This window comes from Mesoplodon densirostris, chromosome 8 (genome assembly GCF_025265405.1).
Source record: "Mesoplodon densirostris isolate mMesDen1 chromosome 8, mMesDen1 primary haplotype, whole genome shotgun sequence".
In the NCBI taxonomy this organism is placed as follows: Eukaryota; Metazoa; Chordata; class Mammalia; order Artiodactyla; family Ziphiidae; genus Mesoplodon; species Mesoplodon densirostris.
Genome location: NC_082668.1, coordinates 17,363,968 through 17,383,059, shown reverse-complemented (window position 1 = coordinate 17,383,059; position 19,092 = coordinate 17,363,968).

Below are 19,092 nucleotides of genomic sequence, written 5' to 3'. Positions count from 1 at the left end.
GGATTCTCTATGTATAGTATCATGTCATCTGCAAACAGTGACAGCTTTACTTCTTCTTTTCCCATTTGGATTCCTTTTATTTCCTTTTCTTCTCTGATTGCTGTGGCTAAAACTTCCAAAACTAGGTTGAATAAGAGTGGTGAGAGTGGGCAGCCTTGTCTTGTTCCTGATCTTAGTGGAAATGGTTTCAGTTTTTCACCATTAAGGACGATGTTAGCTGTGGGTTTGTCATATATGGCCTTTATTATGTTGAGGAAAGTTCTCTCTATGCCTACTTTCTGCAGGGTTTTTATCATAAATGGGTGTTGAATTTTGTCAAAAGCTTTCTCTGCATCTATTGAGATGATCATATGTTTTTTCCCCTTCAATTTGTTAATATGGTGTATCACATTGATTGATTTGCGTATATTGAAGAATCCTTGTATTCCTGGAATAAACCCCACTTGATCATGGTGTATGATCCTTTTAATGTGCCGTTGGATTCTGTTTGCTAGTATTTTGTTGAGGATTTTTGCGTCTATGTTCATCAGTGATATTGGCCTGTAGTTTTCTTTCTGTGTGACATCCTTGACTGGTTTTGGTATCAAGGTGATGCTGGCCTCATAGAATGAGTTTGGGAGTGCTCCTTCCTCTGAAATTGTTTGGAAGAGTTTGAGAAGGATGGGTGTTAGCTCTTCTCTAAATGTTTGATAGAATTCGCCTGTGAAGCCATCTGGTCCTGGGCTTTTGTTTATTGGAAGATTTTTAACCACAGTTTCAATTTCAGTGCTTGTGATTGGTCTATTCATATTTTCTATTTCTTCCTGATTCAGTCTTGGCAGGTTGTGCATTTCTAAGAATTTGTCCATTTCTTCCAGGTTGTCCATTTTATTGGCATAGAGTTGCTTGTAGCAATCTCTCATGATCTTTTGTATTTCTGCAGTGTCAGTTGTTACTTCTCCTTTTTCATTTCTAATTCTATTGATTTGAGTCTTCTCCCTTTTTTTCTTGATGAGTCTGGCTAATGGTTTGTCAATTTTGTTTATCTTCTCAAAGAACTAGCTTTTAGTTTTATTGATCTTTGCTATCGTTTCCTTCATTTCTTTTTCATTTATTTCTGATCTGATCCTTATGATTTCTTTCCTTCTGCTAGCTTTGGGGCTTTTTATTCTTCTTTCTCTAATTGCTTTAGGTACAGGGTCAGGTTGTTTACTCGAAATGTTTCCTGTTTCTTAAGGTGGGATTGTATTGCTATAAACTTCCCCCTTAGAACTGCTTTTGCTGCGTCCCATAGGTTTTGGGTCGTCGTGTCTCCATTGTCATTTGTTACTAGGTATTTGTTAATTTCCTCTTTGATTTCTTCAGTGATCACTTCGTTATTGAGTAGTGTATTGTTTAGCCTCCATGTGTTTGTATTTTTTACAGATCTTTTCCTGTAATTGATGTCTAGTCTCATAGCATTGTGGTCGGAAAAGATACTTGATACAATTTCAATTTTCTTAAATTTACCAAGGCTTGATTTGTGACCCAAGATATGATCTATCCTGGAGAATGTTCCATGAGCACTTGAGAAAAATGTGTATTCTGTTGTTTTTGGATGGAATGTCCTATAAATATCAATTAAGTCCATCTTGTTTAACGTATCATTTAAAGCTTGTGTTTCCTTATTTAGTTTCATTTTGGATGATCTGTCCATTGGTGAAAGGGGTGTTAAAGTCCCCTACTATGGTTGTGTTACTGTCGATTTCCCTTTTTATGGCTGTTAGTATTTGCCTTATGTATTGAGGTGCTCCTATGTTGGGTGCATAAATATTTACAATTGTTATAGCTTCTTCTTGGATCGATCCCTTGATCATTAGGTAGTGTCCTCCTTTGTCTCTTCTAATAGTCTTTATTTTAAAGTCTATTTTTTCTGAGATGAGAATTGCTACTCCAGCTTTCTTTTGGTTTCCATTTGCATGGAATATCTTTTTCCATCCCCTTACTTTCAGTCTGTATGTGTCTCTAGGTCTGAAGTGGGTCTCTTGTAGACAGCATAAATGTGGGTCTTGTTTTTGTACCCATTCAGCCAATCTGTGTCTTTTGGTGGGAGCTTTTAGTCCATTTACATTTAAGGTAATTATTGATATGTATGTTCCTATTCCCATTTCCTTAATTGCTTTGGGTTCATTATTGTAGGTATATTCCTTCTGTTGTGTTTCTTGCCTAGAGAAGTTCCTTTAGCATTTGTTGTAAAGCTGGTTTGGTGGTGCTGAACTCTCTCAGCTTTTGCTTGTCTGTAAAGGTTTTAATTTCTCCATCAAATCTGAATGAGAACCTTGCTGGGTACAGTAGTCTTGGTTGCAGGTTTCTCTCCTTCATCACTTTAATTATGTCCTGCCACTCCCTTCTGGCTTGTAGAGTTTCTGCTGAGAGATCAGCTGTTAACCTGATGGGGATCCCCTTGTGTGTTATTTGTTGTTTTTCCCTTGCTGCTTTTAATATGATTTCTTTGTGTTTAATTTTTGACAGTTTGATTAATATGTGTCTTGGCGTATTTCTCCTTGGATTTATTCTGTATGGGACTCTCTGTGCCTCTTGGACTTGATTAACTATTTCCTTTCCCATATTAGGGAAGTTTTCAACTATAATCTCTTCAAATATTTTCTCAGTCCCTTTCTTTTTCTCTTCTTCTTCTGGAACCCCTATAATTCAAATGTTGGTGCGTTTAATGTTGTCCCAGAGGTCTCTGAGACTGTCCTCTGCTCTTTTCATTCTTTTTTCTTTATTTTGCTCTGCATCTGTTATTTCCACTATTTTGTCTTCCACCTCACTTATCCGTTCTTCTGCCTCAGTTATTCTGCTATTGATGCCATGTAGAGTATTTTTCATTTCATTTATTGTGTTTTTAATCGATGCTTGATTCATCTTTAATTCTTCTAGGTCCTTGTTAACTGTTTCTTGCATTTTGTCTATTCTATTTCCAAGATTTTGGATCTTGGAAATAGAATCTTGGATCATCTTTACTATCATTATTCTGAATTCTTTTTCAGGTAGACTGCCTATTACCTCTTCACTTGTTAGGTCTGGTAGGTTTTTATCTTGCTCCTTCACTTGCTGTGTGTTTTCCTGTCTTCTCATTTTGCTTATCTTACTGTGTTTGGGATCTCCTTTTTGCAGGCTGCAGATTTGTAGTTCCCGTTGTTTTTGGTGCCTGTCCCCAGTGGCTAAGGTTGTTTCAGTAGGTTGTGTAGGCTTCCTGGTGGGGGGGACTAGTGCCTGTGTTCTGGTGGTTGAGGCTCGATCTTGTCTTTCTAGTGGACAGGTCCACGTCTGGTGGTGTGTTTTGGGGTGCCTGTGGCCTTATTATGTTTTTAGGCAGCCTCTCTGCTAATGGGTGGGGTTGTGTTCCTGCCTTGCTAGTTGCTTGGCATAGGGTGACCAGCACTGTAGCTTGCTGGTCGTTGACTGAGGCTGGCTGCTGGTGTTGAGATGGAGATCTCTGGGAGATTTTCGCTGCTTGATATTATGTGGAGCTGGGAGGTCTCTTGTGGACCCGTGTCCTGAAGTTGGCTCTCCCACTTCAGAGGCACAGCACTGACTCCTGGCTGCAGCACCCAGAGCCTTTCATCTACCCAGCTCAGAATAAAAGGGAGAAAAAGTAGAAAGAAAGAATTAGTGGAAGAAAGAAAGGAAGAAGGAAAGAAACGAAGGAAGGAAGGAAGAAATAAAGAAAGGAGGGAGGGAGGGAGGAAGGATGGAAATAAAGAAAGAAAGAAAGGAGCGAGGGAGGGAGGAATGAAAGAAAAAGGAAGAGTGAATGGAAGAAGGGAGGGAGGGAGGAAGGAAAGAAAGAAAGAAAGACAGGAGGGAGGGATGGAGGAAGGAAAGAAAAAGAAAGTGAAAGGAAGAAGGGTGGGAGGGAGGGATGAAGGAAAGAAAGACAGGAGGGAGGGAGCGAGGGAGGAAGGAAAGAAAAAGAAAGAGTGAAAGGAAGAAGGGAGGGAGGGAGGAAAGAATGAAAGAGAGAAAGAAGGAAAGGAGTTGCGGAGGGAGGGAGGGAGGAAGGGAAGGTAGGAAAAAAAGAAAGAGCAGGTAAAGTAAAATAGAATAAAGTATGAAATATAGTAGTGTTATTAAAATTAAAAAGTAATTGGGCCTCCCTGGTGGCGCAGTGGTTGAGAGTCCGCCTGCCGATGCGGGGGATACGGGTTCGTGCCCCGGTCTGGGGGGATCCCATATGCCGCGGAGCGGCTGGGCCCGTGGGCCGTGGCCGCTGGGCCTGCGCATCCGGAGCCTGTGCTCCGCGGCGGGAGAGGCCGCAGCAGTGGGAGGCCCGCATACCGCAAAAAAAAAAAAAAAAAAAAAAAAAAGTAATTATTGAAAAAAAATGGACAGATCGAACCCTGGGACATATGGTGGAAGCAAAGTTATACAGAGAGAATCTTACACAGAAGAATACACATACACATTCACAAAAAGTGAGCAGGGGAAAAAATAAAAAATCTTGCTCTCCAAGTCCACCTCCTCAATTTGGGATACTTCGTTGTAAAAAGAGGAAAAGGGGGAAAGTCTTAAATCTTGCCCTCAAAGTCCACTTCTTCAATTTGGGATGATTCGCTGTCCATTCATGCACTCCACAGACGCAGGGCACATCAAGTGGACCGTGGAGCTTTAATCCGCTGCCTCCGAGGGTGCACAGAGAGATTTCTCTGTCTCTTCTCTGCTCTCACAGCTCCCGGGTCTCAACCTTGGACCTGGCCCCGCATCTGCGCGTAGGTCGCCGGAGGGCGTCCGTTCTTCGCTCAGACAGGACGGGTTTGAAGGAGCCGCTGATTCGGGGGCTCTGGCTCACTCAGGCAGAGGGGAAGGTGGGGCGCGCAGTGTGGGGCGGGCCTGCGGCGGCAGAGGCCGGTGTGACGTTGCACCAGACCGAGGCGCTCCGTGCGCTTTCCCGGGAAAGCCGTCCCCGGGTCCCGGGACCCCGGCAGTGGCGGGGTGCACAGGCCACCCCGGAAGGCGGGGCGGACAGTGACCCGCGCTCGCACACAGGCCCCGCGGCGGCGGCAGCAGCCCCAGCGTCCCACGCCCGTCTCCGGGGTCCGCGCCTTTAGCCGCGGCTCGCGCCCGTCTCCGACGCTTCCCCAAGCAGCCCTCTTAATGCCCTCTCCTCGCGCACCAGGAAACACAAAGGGCAAGAAAAAGTCTCTTTCCTCTTCGGCAGCTCCAGACCCTTTCCCCGGACTCCCTCCGGGCTAGCCGTGGTGCACTAACCCCTTCAGGCTCTCTTCCTGCCGCCAGCCCCAGTCCTCTCCCTGCGTTCCAAATGAAACCCGAAACCCGAGCCTCAGCTCCCAGCCCCGCCCTCCCCGGCGGCCGAGCAGACAAGCCTCTCGGGCTGGTGTGTGCCTGAGGGCACCGATCCTCTGTGCCGGAATCTCTCCGCTTTGCCCTCCACACCCCTGTTGCTGTGCTCTCCTCTGCTACTCCGAAGCTTTCCCCCTCCGCCACCTGCAGTCTCCGCCCGCGAAGGGGCTTCTAGTGTGTGGAAACCTTTCCTCCTTCACGGCTCCCTCCCACTGGTGCAGGTCCCGTTCCTATCCTTTTGTCTCTGTTTATTCTTTTTCCTTTTGTCCTACCCAGGTATGTGGGGAATTTCTTGCTTTTTGGGGGGTCTGAGGTCTTCTGTCACCGTTCAGTAGGTGTTCTGTAGGAGTTGTTCCATGTGTAGATGAATTTCTGATGTATCTGTGGGGCGGAAGGTGATCTCCGCATCTTACTCTTCCGCCATCTTCCTCTGGGACCTAACTTCTTAAATTAAAATTTTCACTATTGGATTTAGATGAAAATATTCAGTTCCTTAGAAAATGACACCCTTGAAATAGATATTCTCCCATCATGTCTTATTCACATTCAGCCAAATTGAAGGGAAAAAATGGCCAATCATGCATTGTTTTGAGTTGCAAGGGATTCTTTGCGGGTGGATGTGGGGCAATGGATACTTACCCTCATCAGAAGTTGGCAGATGAACCAAAAGCTGAGTCTTTTTTTCTCCAGGGCAGTATTAATGTTTTAATCCCCAACTGTGCTTGCAGGTAAGCTAAAGGAAAAAAGGCATAATGTGTTTTAAATAACGCAGCCCAAGCCATTTGGTGTAGTTAGAGATTTATAAGGGAAGGCAGCTAGAAAATCTCTCTGCTGGTGCAGTTAGAATGAAGCCATAGTCCATTTGGTTAGTCTGTTTCCATCTCTTAGATACCAAAGAGGCACTCGGAGGAGGCAGCTCAGGGTACTGGCTAGACCGCGGGAAAATGTTAATATCTGTCAAATCTCAGTGGTGAATATATAGCCATTTGTTACATTAATCTCTATGTCTTTCTGAATGTTTAAGAATTTTCATAATGAAAAAAAAGTGAGTTGAGTTTGGAACCAAGCCTTGGGTTTCAAATCCCTATCACCTTACTCTCTAGCTATGGTGGCCTTGGACTAGTTATTTAACTTCTCAGAGCCTCAGGTCCCTCATTAACATAATATGAATAATAAAAACCACTATGTGGGTTAATCTGAGGATCCTGTATAACTAAACAATACCTGACAAGTGACTGGTTTCTCATTTGGTAGCAGTCGGCACCCAATTCTAAATTAAAACTCAGCTGAGAAAAGCAATCTCTAAGGAACATTTCTCAGAAGTGATGCACTGTATCTTTATACATGTTCTTCTTGAAATTTATATTTACTTCTGGATTAAGTTAGATCACCCAAGATCTGTGTGTCTGCACCATATCATTTATACTGGGGCTTGTCAAGTTGTTTATACTCCATTGTCCTTGGAAAAGATGCTGTGGGCTTTCACTGGGGAATGCTGTTCAAATAGTCCTATTAAATTTCTGTGTACCCACTTTAAGCATGCTGTGGGGATGTGGTTCACTGCATGACACTGGACTCTTCAATGGCTCCCAAGGGAGACATTCGTCTCTGATCTCAACATAACAAACAATTGTTTCTTCTGAGTTACTTCTTTGTTTTCTTCTTAAAACACTATGAATTGTTAAATGATTGGGTTTACCTTTGGGGCTGGTAGATACGAATTTGCAAGTCAAATTAATGATTTACCCAGAGCAGCTGGATAGGTCCTTATGATATGGCTTTGTATTCACTTTATTTCAAAACCCATAGTACTTCTGTACCCTTGTTTTCTTGACTTGTTTTTTTCACTTAATTTAAATTTATGTCATATTGCTATATTTTAGATATTCTTGTTAAGTCTTCTTACGTTCTTTGGTAGGAACAAATAACCAGGTGGCATGTAAATAAATAAATCAATGAATAATATGTAGCAATCATTATTATTGATAATAATAGAAATATGAGGTGCAGCTAAAAAGTAAGAAGGATGAAGGCAGTAAATGTTTCTGAAGAAGATGACTGGTATCACAGCAAGGCTGAATATTCTTAAATGGCTTAAAACAATTCAACATCTTACACACTGGGTTCATTAAGAAAAATAGTTAATTTAAAAAATATTTATGGAGTCCATGATATATACCAGGCACTTTTATAGGCTATAGTGAGAAGACCAAGTTGACAATTTCAGAACACTTTGTAGGTACAGGAAATTGCTTTTAGAAGCTGGAATTTGGGAGTAGGTATAACAGAGGACCATGGGTGTGGAAAATGGTAGAGAAGAGTAGTTGGGTCGTTATGTTGTTTTGCAAGGAAAGGAAACAATGAAAACACAACATAAAAAGGAGACACAAGTTATGTTTCTGTATGGAGAGGAATGGGCTGGGCTGCATAATGAATGCCTAAGGAAGAGACCTCATCTGAAGTGTGGCCAGAGGAGCTTGGCTAAGGATGGTGGTCTCTGTGGTACAGTTTTGGGAAGAAAGCTGGGGAACTAGCTGAAGGCCAAAAACTTGGCTAAGAGTGGAAATCCCCAGGTCTCAAAGTTGAATCTCTTTCCTGGACACATAGGAGATGGCAGCCACTTCCCAACAGAGGTAAGGTACAGGACCCAGGGGTCAGTGGTATCTTGGTTGTTCTCTACTATTTTCTACTATTTACACGAGAACTGGGAAATTACAAAGGCCTTGCCTTAGCTTTTGTTGTGCAAATTCTGAGCTGGTTAGTTTATGGTATCCTTTAGTCTAAAGTTGATGTGTCAAATATCCCCTTAACACCATCTTATTGCAGAGTTAAGCAGAGCTCTAAATACTTCTTGAAAGATTCTTTTTTTTTTTTTCTTTTTTGAAGACTCATTTTTATTTTAGATATTGGTTGATTTCTGACAGCCTCTTCAGATGATCTGGGCTAATTTTGGAATATACTGGGCCTCAGGAAGCTGTCGCAGGCAAAAGCTGGGGAAAACCCTCATGTTTTCTACAGAGTATTGTTATTTACAAAACTCTTTCACTGTTATAAATAATATGATCTTCTCTACTGGCTCAAGGTATAAATATAGTCCTCTCTATATGTTTTTAAATCATTTGCTTCTTTGCTTACCTGAACTATGCATATAAAATCTAGTACTTTCTTTATGAAGCCGACCACCTCAGAATTTTCCAAGGATGCTGAGGCCTATTTATTTGATAGTGATTTCATGTTTTTTACAGTGTCAAAGAGAGTAGGAGGCAGAGAAGGAGGAGGAGGAAGAGGAGGAAAAAGAAGAGGAGAGGAAGAGAACATGAGAACCAGATCTGTTGTTTCTTGGAGCCCCAGAGTGTTCCTTTTAAAGACTCATCATGAACATCCATGGTAAGACTTGCCTGCTGCAGCTGTTGACTCTCTCTGTCCTTTCCCAGGACACAGCAGTGACCCAATTTGGGTACAAGTTTGGAGCTCCTTAGCTCATACTTCATTGCTTAGCTCTTGTGTCCCAAAGTCCACCACTGTGTCAGCCTGACATACTCTCTTCCCTGACCCTGACTCTTGAGTACTACCCTGGTCCATCCCAACACATCTTTTTTATGTCACATCACCATGAGTATGGATTGTGGGTCTTGGATTATCCTTTCCCAAAGACCCTAGAATCCTTATGCAAATTGTTCTGCTTCTCCACAATGACCAGCTTTTCATATCAGAGGTCTCCAGAAAATGCAGTCTTGACAGAGTCAAGATTTTGTTACACTTTTGGTCTTAGACAGTAGGAATCTATTCACCCTACATTTGTATAACTACAAATCAGACATTTAGGAGACTCTTCCTTGAATAAACAAGGTCTGCTCCAAGGTGATTTGGTCACTATCCCTGGACATAAGAGAAGCTGGCATAGTTTTCCAATCTCTCTCTCAGTTGGTGCCCATGTCCTGTTACATAACACATCGAGGCAGCTGGTACTATTTATGTCCACCTCATTGATACAGAAACTGAGATTCAGGAAGTTTAATGAGTTGTTCAAGGTCACATGCTAATATATTTGACATCTAAACATAGTCGCGTTTGCTAAAGGGCAGAGGCCTCAGAAGGGCAGGGAATTGTAAAGCACATTAATAGTAGTATTGAGTAAGAGAGACTGTATCCTGGTATACTTTTGTATTAATGGAATTTTTAATGAATATGCATATGGATATGTTTTTACAGAAATGTAGTTTTACAATAGTAGATTATAAAAAGAGAATGGAAAATTTGTTCTGGAAACATTCTCTAAACTATGAGAAATTATAACAATAAAGCAGTGGACTTGTCTTGTCTAGAGTCTTTGAGTCAGCCTTTGCAGACAGAAAGATTAAGAGAAGAATCTCAGAGACTTTCTGAGAAAGTGAAACATTGAGTTCATGTGACATGAACTATAGCAAATGTTTAAGAGTGATCAGAGGATGCCACAAATATAGAGGGATCAGACTCTCTGGAGAGTGCCATCAACTGCCAGAATCAGTCTCCTTCCCAACACCTCTAATATTGATGGTTTATTACTCAGATTTTGCAGCAGAATTAGTTTTTTCTGTGAATCATTGAAACCAAAAGCCTTATATAAGTAAGGAAGAATTCTGCAGGCACTGATTACATCACCTTTTGAGATTGAGAGAGGGAAGGCAAGCCTTGGTCATACCAAAACAAATCAAGGCTGCCCACAAAAGCAACCTACTAGGATGTGATGGGAGGGAGGCAAGGAAGTATGGAGAGAGGCAGAGAAGATGACAAAGTAGGCTGTGTATCCTTTTATTAGGTTAAAATTAACCACATATGAAATACAAAAGAGCAAGGTCTATATTCAAGCCAATCAATAAAACTGTTCAGGAAGCCAAAAACATCAAGGACAGAAGTCCAGCCTGGAACGGGATGGCCAGAGATGTAACAAGAGACAGTTGGATTTGAAGGCTGAGTTAAAAGCTCACCAGGTATTCAGCACATTATTCTTATCAGCTGCTTGGTTATACTCTTAGAGCTGGGAACATGATCTTAAAGCACAAAACCATGGACACAGTCTGACTATACCCAGTCCGAATTCCTTTGTTCTGTCCTTTTTATCCTCCTAGACACCAGAGAAACTTCATCAACTCTCCAAACATAAGAACTGCCAAAAATTTAAAACAGATTAGAAAGGGCTTGAGTTGAGTACCCAGATGAATCATCAAAGAGCATTTAACATCAAACTAGCCTCAGAGGAATTTCAAACTGTTGCTGAGACAAATGCCAGATGATGCACTACGTTATGGAAGGAAATTATTCGATCAACAAATATTTATTGAGTACTTAGTATGTGCAAGGCACTGTGTTCGACATTTTGTACAATGTGAAACAAAACAGACAAAATCCTTAACTAATAGTTTATAGTCTAGAAGTTCATACGTTAAATGAATAAACCTATTAAGTTACAATAAATGTTATATAAGAAAAGACAAGGATGTTCTGAATTTGTTTGGGATGATCTTATAAGGAGTGATTTTACAAGTTAAGACTTGGCACAGTGAAAAAAAGAGGAGTTACCCAAGTCAAGGAATGATATTCCAAGTAGAGGAAACAGACCAGGCAAAGACACTGGTCCAGAGAAGTGTTTGGTATATTTGAGGAACTCAAAGAAGTCCTCTTTGGCTGGAGGTCAGGAAGAATGGCCTGAGATAAAGGTCTAGGAAGCCTGGAGCTGGATAATGTGGTGTTTTTAGGCCATTTCTAATGGTTTTAAGAAGTGGAGTGAAGGTGATTTTACTTGTGTTTTATAAAGATCACTGTCTGCTGAATGGGAAAAAGCAAGACCAGAAGCCACCAGACCAATTATGATTCCAATGATGAATAAGTTGATGATGGCTTGGATTATACTTAATGTAGTAGAGACAGAAATAACTGAATTGATCTGAGATATGCTCTTAAGTTAAAATTGACATAATCCTTCCAGATTGCTGAATTTAGAGGATAGGAAGAAAAAGAAGAGATAAAATAAAGGAGATTGAGAAATACCAACCAGAGAGATGAGAAAACTAATAGAGATTGATGTCATAGATATGAGAAAAATGCTTCAAAAACCAGGAATAATCAGAAATTTAGAAAGATGAGACTTAAAAACCTTAATTGGGAGTTTGGGATTGACATATAAACACTACTATATTTATTTATTTTTTGGCTGTGTTGGGTCTTTGTTGCTGTGCACGGGCTTTCTCTAGTTGCAGCGAGCAGGGACTACTCTTCGTTGCAGTGCACGGGCTTCTCATTGTGGTGGCTTCTCTTGTTGCAGAGCATGGGCTCTAGGCACATGGGCTTCAGTAGCTGTGGCTCATGGGCTTAGCTGCTATGTGGCAAGTGGGATATTCCCGGGCCAGGGATGGAACTTGTGTCCTTTGCATTGGCAGGCGGATTCTTAACCACTGCGCCACCAGGGAAGCCCAATGATACTATATTTAAAATAGATAACCAGGGCTTCCCTGGTGGCACAGTGGTTCAGAGTCCGCCTGCTGATGCAGGGGACACGGGTTCGTGCCCGGGTCTGGGAAGATCCCACGTGCCACGGAGTGGCTGGGCCCGTGAGCCATGGCCACTGAGCCTGCGCCTCTGGAGCTTGTGCTCCACAAAGGGAGAGGGCACAACAGTGAGAGGCCCATGTACCGCAAAAAAAAAAAAAAAAAAAAAGCTAACCAGCAAGGAACCAGCAAGGACCTAATGTATAGCACTGCTCAATTTTCTGTAGTAACCTAAATGGGAAAAGAATTTGAAAAAGAATAGATATATGTATATGTATAACCGAATCACTTTGCTGTACACCTGAAGCTAACACAACATTGTAAATCAACTATAATCCAATGTAAAGTAAAAATTAAAAAAAAAAAAACTATGGGATATGTCAAATTAGAGGTCATCCATAAATTTAAAAAGAGCAGGTTTGTGGAGAGAGAGTGGCAGAGGACAGCATCCTGACCAGAGTAACTGAAATGGCAAGAGAGAAAGTGAGGATAAGAGGTGAAATCAAAGCTTCTGAGAAGTTTGACTTCCTTTTATACATGAGTGTTCCTCGTTTGATGTCTAGAGAGTTAAAGTGATGTGCTCTAGATTGCTGCATTGAGCAGAAGGGGATCAAACTGAACAGTTTTCAATCTCAGATTCTCTAGCCCATTAAAGAGGGCTATCCTTGGAGTAACCACACAGTATTACACTGTCCAATACAGTAGTCACTAACTACATGTGGCTATTTACATTTAAATTAATTAAAATAAAATAAAAGTTTAAAATTCAGTTGCTCAATTGTACTAGATATATTTCAAGTGTTCAGTAGTTGTACATTTCTACATATTGAGCAGCACAGATATAGAATATTTTCATCAGTACAGAAAGTTTAATTGAATAGCTCTGATATAATTTATCTTTCAAATTTGGGCAATTTTGAAAGTGAATGGGGCATTTATTCATAGTCACACCAGGACAACAGGCTTAAATCATGACTATCTTGGGAAGACCAGGACAGTGGACACTTCCACATATGAACACCTCAGCCCAGTTGAACACTTTGAGAACTTTACTTCTAATCTTTATCTCTTCATTGGCAAGAAAATGGTCTTAACATCTGCAGGCCTATAGGTAGGTGCGGCAGATAGCCTCTCAGATGTGCCCCAATAATCCTCACTCTCTAGTATTCATGACTCCTTGGGTGTGCGCTGGATCTATTGACTCTAACAAACAGAATATGGCAAAAGTGATGAGATGTCATTTCCTAGGTCAGGTTACAAAAAGACCATGGCTTTCATCTTCAACATTCTCTCTTGCATTCTTGCTCTGAAGGAAGCCAGCTGTCACGTTATGATATGGCTGTGGAGAGGCATATATGACAAGGAACTGAGTGAGGTGGGTCTTTAGCCAACAGCTAACAAGAAACTGAGGCCCTCAGTCCAACAGCTAGCAAAGAACTGAGGACTGTCAACACCAGGTGAGTGAGCTTGGAGCAGATCCTCCCCAAGTCAAACCTTAGATAAGACTGCAACCTCTTGAGACACCTTGAGACAGAGGCACCCAGCTAAACCTCAACTGGATTCCTGACATGCAGGGACTGGGAGATAAATAAGTTGTGGGGTAATTTGTTATACAGCAATAGAGAACTAATACACCTGGGCTACTCAAAGTGTCATTTAAATAAAATTTTAAGGAGGTGGGTGTTGATGTGCAAGCATTTGATACGCAAGTGTCTCCCCCAAACTCAATCCCTCTTTCTCTTCATTTGTATTTTTCATCTACAATTTGAAAAGGCCAGAATGTAGCTTGATTGAACCACAATAAGCCTTCAATTTATGCTTGCTAAGTGAAAACAATGAATAAAAGTAATATAAGGGCAGGCAAGACTTTCCTCCTTCCACCCATATGTGGTTGATGGCCAGTCTTTGAGGAGATTAGCTCTTTAGCATAAACCACAAAAAAAGGTCACAGGATTCTGTGGAAAGGTATTTAAAAAATTATGCCATTTGCAGCAACATGGATGGGACTAGAGATTGTCATACTTAAGTGAAGAAGGCCAACAGAGAAAGACAAATATCATACGATATCACTTATATGTGGAATCTGAAAAAAAAAGATACCAATGAACTTATTTTAAAAACAGAAATAGACCCACAGACATAGAAAACAAACTTATGGTTATCAAAGGAGAGGGGTGGGAAGGATAAATTAGGAGGATAGGATTAACATATACACACTACTATTCATAAAGTAGATAACCAACAAGGACCTACTGTATAGCACAGGGACCTATACTCAGTATTTTGTAATAACCTATAAGGGAATAGAATCTGAAAAAGAATAGATGTATATACATATATATGTATAACTGAATCACTGTGCTATATACCTGAAACTAACATGACATTGTAAATCAACTATACTTCAATAAAAATTAATAATAGATAGACAACATAAAAAAGCAACCTGTTTTCTTCTTTCTGTGATGTCTATTTTGCTCGTTTCAGTTATTGTTCCATGCATATTGGAGGCCATGAGCAAATTGAATTATGAATATAGGACTTTTACTCCAGTATCCTTCGGGTTCATTAAATGAGATTGTTAGTGAACAAGGCCACCTGTCTGAGTCTCAGAGCGTCCATCACCAGTATTAACACAGTAAACCTTGATGGAGATCTGGTCTCATCTAAGAGCATCTCCGAAAACTGTCATATATACATTTGCTCGGTGACCAGGAGAGTAAGTCTGGGTTGTCTTTTTAAGTGCTCCTTTGCTATTGTAACAAATTCCCAGAAAGTCTTAATTAAATCCATTAGAACAGAAGTTGCATAATTTCATTAACCCCAGGGGTGGTACTGGCAAAATTACTTCACGAAACCAATTTTTTAAAGGTAAAACGATGTAAATAGTATGAAGATAAATTCTCAACTGAGATGTTGAGAAATCTGGAATTAATACTCCGTAAGTCAGTCTACCCAGGGATCCCAAGCCCATTCAGTGGGACTATCAGCAGGATTGAGGATAAAGGTAGACTTCAAGTACCATGAGTCTAAAGATAAGTAGACATTCCAAGAGAGGAAAATAAAATGCCCCAAGAGAAGGAAAAACATTTATGATTCTACTGAGAAAAACAATCAGCAGTCATCTGATGCGATCAGGGCAATAAACACCTAGTCTAACAATGATGGCCTGAATCACCGTGGAAATTAACCACCTAGTTCTAATACTTCAGGGACAGCACAATTACCATAGCTGGCATCATAAAAATAACATTTCAAACAGAGGCTCACAAAATGATTTTGTTAAGAACCCCTTGGCATCTAAATTAAAGTCCCTGAGCTGCCTTCAATACTGTAAATGTAAGTGTCCCTTTGGAATACTCTTTTTCTGCTCTATATGGATGAGGAAGCTCAGAGACTTAGAAGAGTCCTCGGGGAAGGAGGCATGGAAAGTCTCCAGGGACCCTAGAACCATTAAGGGGGAAATAATTTTTTAAAAATGGACAATTTAAGACATACATTCATGAACAGGAATAGAGAATTTATATAAAGTGTAGTAATATGACTCAAAAATAGTTTGATGGTTATGATCAATATATTAATTCAAGATGAGAGAGGTTACCAAGAATGTTATGGCACCAGATGACACATCAAACTAATTTTCAGGTATAAAAGAAGAAGATGGGAAATTCACTCCAGAAGTGAGAAATGGGGACCTCCATGGATTTCTCTGGTTCACTGAAAGCTCCATAAATTGAAAAAAAGTTTTCTCTAGCACACACTAAAACACTCCTATTCCATCCTACTGTAGCTTATACTATATTACTTGGCTAAACTCTCTCTCCTCTCCGATTCAAATTTTACTCTTCCTTTAACTGTCTTTTCAAGAACTAACATTTTCTGTAAATTCTAACCTTCCTCTTTCCTGCTTATGCTAGACTAATGATCATTGAGTCCTTGAGTTCAAATAGCCCTGTTGGTTAGTGTACTCAAATGTGTAACTAACTTACTAATGGTGTGGGTGTATACATGTCTGCTTTTGTCCATTGCTTCTCAACTAAATCATAAGTTCCCAAGAGGGCAGGAAGTATGCTTTACACTTCTCTGTGCCTGAGCCCTTCTCCATTATCTTATTCAAATGCTACAAACACACTTGGAATCCTGACCAGGATGGTTTATCAATTGATGAAGAACCCCAGGGCAAAATGAGTTCCTTCAGAGAGAATCTCAATAATATAAAGGTTTGAGATGAATGTGATTTATAGTTGTGGTTTAAAAGTTCTAAAACCCAGTAAAGGTAACCCTATTCTGAACTGCCAGTTTAGAATACTTAGGATATCGAGTTGCTCTTTAGAGCATAAAGTAGTTATGGGAAGAAATTGTGATGATTAATAGCTTATAACCATTGGATGCAATTCTGCAAAAAGATAAACATAGATTTAATAAACATTGAGTGCTTACTATCTGCTGGGTTCTACCCCAGTTCATCCTCAGAGACATCCTGCCAGGGTATTACTAGCCCAAATTCACTAATGAGGGAGATGGGCTCAGAGCAGTAATGGGAGTAGAGTTCAGACAGAGTAGGTGTTAGAACACGGGTTGGAAAGCAGGACTCTTAACTTCAGCTGCATCAGATCGCAGCTCCCTCCTGGGTACTAATCTTTCCAAGAGCAATATTTTTTCATGTTTCCAAGTTGCAATAATGAAAAGAGGTATAAATTGAACTCTTATGAGACTTTCTCATATCACACTGGTCACTTGTAATATTGGTGAAAAACAAGTATTTGATTGATATATTTAAAACAAAGAAAAAACAAACAAAACTCAGAGACTCGGGAATTAAAGAAAGCACTATTCATTTCCCTATGTTGTCACTCAAATACATATAAATGAATATAATTTATGATGAATAGAACCATTTGGAGGAGTCTTTCAAGGCTACTTGTAGTGGATACTTGTTTTGGCTTTTTTTTTGCCTGCTTTGCAGAAGAACCCCCTTTCTGGTTTTGGTGAGTCTCTGCTACATGACTCTGGTTGGGTCACTACTTTACTACAGAATGTATGCAATTTCTCCCCATCCCATGGAGGCCAGATGGAAGGAGGGGCAGGTGACTAGGCTCAGCCAGTCTGATTCCCTCACCCAGAACTCTGAATGTCAAGTGGGTGAGCTTGCTTAGAGACAGCGTAGCCAGCAGAGTGGTGGGCACCTTGGGGTCTGCACTCGGTGGTGGCAGAGCTGTGCAGTGAGTGGTGACAAGGCACTTCCCAGATTATTTCTTATCTCCAGCCTCCCTCGCTTCCTTCCTCTTTCCTGATCCTGATTCTTTAGCTTCTCTTTTGAATTTGTTTAGCAGTACCCTTCCAAGTCACGAGGATTTAAATTAGCTCAAGTGGTTGTCTGTGGTTGCAACCAGTAGCATATTTATGAAATAGTCCAGTAGGAAATAATCTACCATACAAAACATAGTACTAATGGACATGATTAAGTTACTCTTTGTATCTCTAATTTTTACTAGGGACATGTGAATATTTTCAAAACACATTCATTCACAACCCAAACACATTCCTTTAGGTGCTCAGGGTTAATGTCAAAATGGATGAAATACTTGTTGTCTAGACTAAAGTTTAGCCTGGAGATGTTAGTTATTTCCCAGGCTGGGGCACAGCAATGCAAGATGCACAAAATTGAGAGGCGGAGAGGTGTAGTAAAAAGAACACACAAGCCTTGAAGTCATTTCCATTGGCACTCACAGCTGTGCAATCCCTACAATTACCCAGCTTCTCTAAGTTTTAGTGTCCTTTTGTGGTCACAGGGGGTGAGTGTATATACTCTTCTCGTTGTCATAAGAGTTCATGAGTCTAAAGCACCAGGTAGATATTGAATTAACATTGGCCAAGCCTTTTCCTCGTCCATTATGACTGCTGTTAATTTCCTTATGTGGTGAGAAACATTGTCCATAAGGAAGAGATAATAAGAAATAGATGACTCAAAGAGTTGTCTGTCAAAAGGGGAAAAATTATATATACATATGTATGTCTGTATGTGGCTACTGATTCATAGAGCTAATATTTATAACTTCGACTATTTAAGAGTAATCCCAGAAGCCCGTGACATAAAATATTTTATAGAGTTGAGAAAGCATATGTAAGTTTGAATTGTATTCTGCAAAGGTGGTGAAAAGGAGAAAATCACTTGGGTAGTGAGTAAACCCAGCTGACTTCTCAGCATCAACATTTCAGTTCATCTTTGTTTTTTCCTACTAACTTTATAGTGTAACGCTCACAAGGTGATTCAACTACGGATTCTTAGTGGAAAGGACCTCTGAAAGAGAAGAAGTACAGGTAATGCAAGGCAAGAGAGAGCGAAGAGGTGCAAGAAAGAAGCGATCTGCTTTTTCTAAAAGAACAGATAACTGAAAGAGTTGAATCTGACTTCAGCAATGGCTTAGACCTGACGTGGTGAAGTCCCATGTATATTCTCCATCGGCAAGCACATATAAGCCTCCATGTAACCATTTAAACACTTGCTTCAGCTAGCTCAACATTGCTCCTCAAGTGAGAGAATATTAAAAGGCGGAGAGGTGATTTAACATTTTTATTCACATTTTACTGCTGTTTATGTTAGGAATCATTTGCTATGTAGTACTTGGGAACTTGTCAGTTGGTAAATTTCATGAATAGCAGATATTTTTCTCTCTGTGGGTGGAATTTAAAATCATGCTAAAGGGTCAGGGTTTTACAAGGAAAAAAAGAAGTCTAACTATATAATAATGAACTGATTATCTCCCACAGAATTTCAAGAACAGTGTTTTCAATGAGAATCATCAAATCACAGAGCCACAGAGGACTCCAACCTATCGCTCTCATTATATTAGATGATAATTTTAAATTAACATTCCAAATTGTGTTTATAATTCCGTGGACCTTTATACACATACATTTTAGAAAGTTAGCTATTAACAGATCAGCAAATCACAATACAAATCATGAGCTGAGGGTAGGGGGTGGGGATGGGAGAGGGAAGGCAGAAGTATCATTCAGCTGATCACGGGAGGAAATTCTAGCATTTAGAATATATGGTTTGCTGGTAGCAAGAGAGTTAAGGCAGCGTGTTTCCTACCTGTGCCTCTTCACCATGGAAGGCTCAGGTCTATGAAGGAGTATTTGACAGAAAAATAGAACAAAAAGAAATAGAAAATATCTCTAACTCTTACCTTAGTGAATTTCAGTTCAAATTGATGGGAACTTCTTGAAAGTATAACTT